The 7,132-nt window shown below is 40.0% G+C and overlaps 1 pseudogene across 1 annotated transcript; it reads right to left on the reverse strand.

The window, feature by feature from the left end:
• Nucleotides 1–438: 438 nt before the first annotated feature.
• Nucleotides 439–6,110, reverse strand: LOC306646457 (PRELI domain containing protein 3B-like; annotated as a pseudogene). The gene is made up of 2 exons: nucleotides 6,001–6,110; nucleotides 439–1,076 (listed from the first exon to the last, which is right to left on the reverse strand). The product of its transcript is annotated as a PRELI domain containing protein 3B-like (transcript).
• Between the last annotated feature and the right edge of the window lie 1,022 nt (nucleotides 6,111–7,132).

The raw sequence follows: 7,132 nt of genomic DNA on the forward strand, positions 1-7,132 counted from the left end.
ATCATTAAATACCATATCAAAACAATGGTTTCTAGGATAGCAGGTTATTTTATACAGTTTAATGTATTTTAAAACTATATGATTTCTCCTTTTAGAGTGAGTTACCTCATGCATGCTGTTCTATTCTGTATTACCAAAGTGATTTTGCTTGGTTCTGAGGTTGGTCCAGAGTTAGGTACAATTCCAAAATCTGAAAAGTGTTAAAATTATATTTTAAGAAGACTCAATGTCAATACCAATTTTCCCAAGTACTCTTTAAAAAAATTGTTAAATTTTTACATCAATACTAGAATTTTAGAAATTAGTCATTTCAAGCTCACGAACCTCAGATGATTCCTTGGATTTTAGAAGCCTTGTATCTTTGTTTGAATATAAAGTCATATAGCCTTACTCCCGATTATTTTTAAAATTTTACCTAAGATATAGCTGTAGTTTTTAATGACAAATAAATACATTGTCTGCTTGGAGAGACCTAGGGATCTGAGACATACTGACATTTTTATTTCTCTATAAATCCTACCACCACCATCAGTATTCTTATGCTTCTTCTTGTCAAAGCTGTCAACTCTTGGATCTCAGCATTTAATTTATATATTACCCATTCCATTGCTTCTTAGACTTTACAAGCATTGGAAGATATCATGCTTGCCATCAACCCTTCCAGGTAACTGCTAAGTCTGACTCTCTGCACAGAGTGATGGCTTCTTGAATCAGAACTATCTTTTCTGTGTATTAAAGATGTAATTTTTATGTAAGTTTCTTGACCCCTGAAATATTTGTAAAGAAATATTAGTAGTTTTAAGTTCCATTGTTTTCTCTACAGGATCAAGTACAGAATATTCTTGCAGTTGTTTTGATTCTTGCTGCACCAATAAGAGACTTCAGGGAAGGAAGGGATTTCCCACTGTATTTTGAGAAGTCTGTAGCTGCACAGCTTTCAAGAGGGATCTATATATCTGTCCAGCATACCACCTCCAACTACATTGAAGTTCATAGTGTTTGGATATTTGTGCATTGCAGCTGTTATAATTGTTTCCTATGGGTGGTTGAAGACATGTTCCAAGGTCCAGAGCTTCCTGGTGCAGACAGCCCAAGCCCTGTACCAGCTATGCTGGGGGATAGTGAGTCACCCAGGCAATGTCTCACCCAACCTGCACCCAGTGGGTCATATAGTGTGCAGAAGCCATCAGGCCCCAAGAGAGAATATCCCAAAGTGAGATACCTTAAGTGTTTGTATTTTCCTAGTTAAAGGTTTCCTAATATGTTGTGTTTATATAAATATTTAATACTTAATTAACTATAGTTTTATGTTTCTAAATACAAAAATTTTTAACACTGATCAGTACTGTATATGCTCATAATAAAACTTATAAGCATAATTTGTTATAAAAGGAAAAGTACCAAATTATTCATTATTTATATCTAGGGAGTTTTAAGGCTGAGTTCAGTAAGTTGTCATTACACAATAATTACAGAAGATACTCAACAGGTTTACCACTGAAAGACCTACCAGCAAACTTTGTATTAGGTAGGTATATAGATCTGTTATTTCTATTCTTACCATTCTTGCTGTAATGCACCATATTTAAAGCATTGAGGAACTCTGATGTTTCATATACAGTTTTTCCCTCCATCCCTCCCCCTGCCCTGCAATACATTGTTCATATGGTTTCAATGCTGCACAAACATGCATTCTCTCATGCCTGTTTGCTTTGAATGCTTTATGCTGATTGGTAGCAAGTTGTTACATTTGTTATCTGTATGCAGTTGCTTGCTGTAAATTAGCAGATCCTATAATAGCTTTATTGCATGTCTAAAATAAAAGTGTTTTATGTAAAAAATAGTATAATGGCAACTATAAAAGTTACTTCCATGTAGACTAGCTTAAATGCAGGTTTTTCTGTTTCTGTCATTATTTTTCTCCCTCTTCTTATTTATGTGGAATACTTGAACATTTTTTACTTTTGGTACAACTGAATCTGATAGTATCTGAAACTCATTATTCTACTGTCCAGCACTGTGGTCCAAATCTAACATTTTTTATCTTATCCTTGGGAAATATTTAGCTAAACAGACAGCACTTATATATTTCACTCAGCAATGAACTCATACAGAAGAATAAATTATTCTATCCTACCTAGGAAGCCACAGCCTTGCAGAGTATATAAGCAAACTGAGAATGACCTCTACAGAACAGTATAATTAGTGCTATAAAGCTTATCTGCAGGGAGCAGTGAGAGAACACCAGAGAAGCAGTTAGCTCCTTGAGAATTGCCATGGAGGAAAGGAGGTCACAAAATCGTAGTCTGATAGCAAAGAATGAAATCTCTATATGTATGCATAGGGAGATTGCTGGTAGAACTCCCTATTCCACATTTTTGAATGCTCCATACATTATGAGAGAATAAGAAAGAAGAGTTCATAAACAAAACCCAGTTATTTTATTCAAGAAGATTAAATCATTACAGTAAGATTCTCATATCCCAATAATTTCACCTCTTGCCTTGTCTCCCACATGAGCTTTTGGGAGACACCTCATATCTGAATCACAACAGTTTTATTAATTTATCTATCAATACTATACAGAAGAACAGAGAAAAAAATTCAGCTCAACAGGGGGATGGACAAGCAGGGGTGTTGAGAGTAACTTCTGTACTGGATTCCAGAATCAGATGGTACCATTCTGTGAGATGTTATGGGAAGCAGACACATATGCCTTTAACAAACGTTGGGGTAAATTTGGCAAAAGCTGATGCTCACTCCTGCTTCATTCACAAATAAAGCCATTTACACCCTTTGCCTCCTATTTAGGGGCTACACAGACACAGGAAGACTTGGAATTTTATGTAAAAAAAATCTTTAGGATGTAGGCCTGTCACCAATAGGCTCATCCTCTCATCGTGGTGTTATTTCAAGGTGAAGGACAGGCTGAAAGGTAATAACAGGGAAGACCATTTTAGTCTTTAAATTATTCTCAGATAACTCTGCTGAGTTCTGGCTTTTACTGTCACTGAAATGTCTCCATGATAACCCACCATGATATTAAGATGGAGTCTCTCTTGACCAGGGTTTTATTTGGTAGCTTTTGGTCAATAACTGTCTCACAACAGACATATACTAAAACCCACTGCAAGTCCTGCTAATCCAGACTCTCTGAGCAGTAGCAGACTCCTGAGCAGACCTCATGTAGTCACAGAGACATCTGTGCAAACTCCACTGCAGATGTGAACTTAGATGTCTGCCTCAGTTGTCAGTCAGGGCAGTGGTCACATCAAGCGGATATTGGGCCTTTCTATGGACATTTTTAACAAAAATTGCAGATGTCTGTGCTAGGTTATCTATCAGGCAGGGACCATGGATGTTACTAAACACATCATCATAAACAGGGAAGTCCTTCAACACAAAGAAGCATCTGTTCTCTCACATTAATCATGCTGAAGATAAGGAATCCTGGTATAGATCATCAATGCTAGTCAGAAAGGCACTGGGTCTTTTCTTATTCATTATTTTGTCCCCAGTGCTTCAAGAACAGTGATTGTTTTATAGTAGTTGAGTAAGGGAAAAAAAGAAAAAAAGAAGGGGAAGAGAAAGACACATGGCATATTAAAACCTGGGGGCAAGGGAATTAATAATTTGGGCCAGATTCTTGTGCTACAGTCTCTCTGTCAATGAATTTGGCCATTCTACCAAAAGTTTTCCAGTCCAAGTCCAGTTGTTGATGTGATGCCAGATGCCTTTCCTTGAGTATCAGGCAAGATTCCTTGAAAGTAGTAACCCCCTATTGAGAAAGTAGTGTTTCCTCCTCTATCCCAAGCCTGCACAGTGAGCCATCGAGCACTTCACCTGCACACACACACACACACACACACACACACACACACACACACACACACACACACACAAATTAGCATGCAGAGCCACTGGAATCCACTGCCCCATACTGGAGCTGGTGACCTGGGAAGTTCTCATGCCAACTGCAAAAAAAAAAAAAAAAAAAAAAAAAAAAAAAAAAAAAAAAACCATTGACTTCTTCTGAACCCTTACATTCAGAGTGGTCCACATGATACGTCACTTCCTCTTCAAAGGTGCAATTAGAGAAAATATAAAATCCAGTGAGAAACAATATCTTGCAAATCCTGCTCACTGCCCTCTTCTCTCTGAGAAGTCTGTCCTTGTCCCAAGCATCCTGAGTTCATTCCAGATTGAGGATAAATGGACAGATTGTTGATGAGTATCTGCATTCTCTGCTCTGCTGGCCAACCTTTATTTCAAACTGGAAGTTTCTCCATTAAAATGAAAGACTCCTCGTGCTCTGCAGTCATTCAGGAGTCTGGAGTCTGAAGTATGTAATCTGAAAGACCATAAACACAGGTCCTGGACTAGAGGCACCAGAGAGCAGGCTTGCTAGAAGCACCTGCAGAGTTACACTTTCTTTCTGGGAATGGAAACTACTTCCATTAACCATGCCATTTATTGTTGGCACACTATATCTTTAACATTGTGGCTTTTCTGATCCTGAAGGGCATGGCCTACTAAGCTGTTTGTGTGTGAGTGTGTGTGTGTGTGTATGTGTGTCTGTGTGTGTGTGCATGTGCATTGGGGGTGGTTATTCATATTGAACTCAGAAGCATTCTACAACTCACCCACAACTGAACTAGATTCCTAGCCCCTATTTAATTTTATTTTAAGGCAGGGTCTCACCAAATGGCCCAGACTGGCCTCCTGCCTCAGTTCCTTGAGGCACTTGGATTCCAGACATATGCCACTGCACCCAGGACATGCCTTTCTGGAGATAGCTAATACCTAGAGAGTCAGCCATCTCTCCAGCATGTTTACCTTACACAAACCGATCCAGTTCCCACACCACCAATTCCCTTCCTATTGGTCTTCTGACCTCTTGTGCCACTATTTGATCATACCAAGCCCAAGTCCCGGAGAACAAGGGATGGTCCTTGTCCACTGGAGCCCACTGAAATTATTGAAACGTACTAATCCTAAGCCTGCTTATGCTGCCTTTTCTTTTCGTCCTGAACAAATAAAGTCTTTTTCCCAAGTCCTCCCTCACCTTCCACACTCTCTGTATCCTGACTAACCCTGGTGCTTCCCTTATTGCCTGGCACAACTGTTTATGGAAACTGTAGAAGTCTTTGAGTGTCAAATCTGTTTCTGTGAGTCTTACTATACCAGATTAAAACAAACCTCAAACCCTTAAAAGAATGCCAAACTTGCAAAGCTTCTCAAAAGAGCCAGGGCAATTGCACCCATAGGCCAAGTCCCTGGGCCTGGGTCATGGAAGCCCACCCAGTTGTCTGTATTCTGTTAGGCCTTCCCCATCTCTGTGCTGAGGAATAGGAAGGGCTGCAAGAGATGGGAGGGAAGGAAGGTCGCTACACCTGCAAAGTGGAAATTGTGCAAGCACTATTTCTATTGCACATAATTTCTTTGATCATGGCTGCAAACTTGGATCACAGAAGAGGCACAGAAGCAGACAAAATCCCACAATAGTCTGTAGTAGAGCTAGACTTGGAATGGTGTTTCAAATGCCAGTTTTCTTTCCATTTCCTCAGTTACCTTCCCAATGAACACTTTAAAGCATCATAAACGGTAGATCATTTTTTCCTGGGTGTTCTTACAATCAGATTACACTTCCCAATGAGAAGAAAATGGCCTGTCATGACTTTATGACATCTCCTCCTACTCATTGGTATTATCAGGGCCTGTGACCAGAGCTCAGCCACCCCAGGACTAAGAACTAGGGGAACATGGTCAGCCTAATGTGCATGGGGACTAGGATATGTAAAATTCTAAAGGATTTTTCTGCTGCAGTACCAAGGTCATTGCTTCCTCCAGTCAATGCCCCTGGCTGCACATCACTCCCTGGACACCACAGTCAAATCGTCCTCAGCATACTGACAATTTAGGGACTCTTATGGAGCTCAGAGAAGCCAGAAGTCTGACTGTAGAGTGCCCTTCAGTTTTTGCAGGAAAGTGCACTCTCACCATCTAGTGGTCTCAAGGGGAAACTGCAGGGATCTGCACACCACGACCCAAGATCTTCCATACAGGAAAAACGTGGTCCTCTCAATCATAGTCCTCCCAAACATGATCATGGTGCAGTGACACGGTTTTTAGAGCTTTGTAAACAACAGATTAGCTAATGCTTCCACCTCTGGAAGAGAAGTAAAGGTCAAAACATTTACAGAGTTTTGACTATTAATCTTGGGTGCGGTTGTGTATTTTAAAGGGGACACTGCAACAGGATTCTCTGGACTACTGGGTGCTAGGAAACAGCTTGTGCAGCCTTTTGTATCTCAGGGTCTGTCTATCTGGGCTGAAACTGACTAACCCTGGAAGCCTGTCTGCCTGCAGTGTCAGTCAGTGAGATCATCATAAAAAGGGTTTTTTCAAAGTGGTGAAAAAGATGGTGTTCTTGGAGGAAAGACCAAAACAGGTGGTCAACTGCAAGTGTGTACCTGGAGAGATCATGAAACTTAGGATCCCTACATCTAATACTGTAGGTCTGGGGTGTGGCTTGAGAATCTGCATTGCTATCAAGTTCTCTGGTGAAACTCAGTTGGTCTGGGACCCACTCTTAGAAACCTATTCAACCATAGTATAACTTAGGCAGAACTATTTCTTCTTAAATGATAGGGGACAGACAGATGTGAGCATATGAATTTAAGAGAATAACTTTATAAAGTGGGCCTACTGTGCTGATTCCCACTTGCTTTGTTTTTCAAGAAGCAATTACCTGAAACCCTGCCAGGCCTAACTGGACAGCATATGTCATATTCCTCAGGAAACTACCAGTTTTCTGCAGGGGAAATACAGTCCTTATATAATGTTGATAAGGAAGGGAGATTTTAGTGACCCTTTTCACAGGCAAGATGCCAAAACTTATGATGATAAAGACAATTCCTTCTAATCATATAATCTGTAAGAATTTTTGGTTAAGAATTCAATGAGAAACCATCAGCATGGGTGAAAGTCACCTAGGGTTTTTGTGGCAGTGGGGACTTGACAGTCTAAAATCATTAAGCTGTCAGTCAGAAATAAACATGTGGATATTGTTGGGACAATCAGGAAACTTCTCTAGGACTCTCTAATGAAACTAGAGTGCAGAAGAGGCACA

The sequence above is a fragment of the Sciurus vulgaris genome, assembly GCF_902686455.1.
Source record: "Sciurus vulgaris genome assembly, chromosome: 16".
NCBI classification, from domain to species: domain Eukaryota; kingdom Metazoa; phylum Chordata; class Mammalia; order Rodentia; family Sciuridae; genus Sciurus; species Sciurus vulgaris.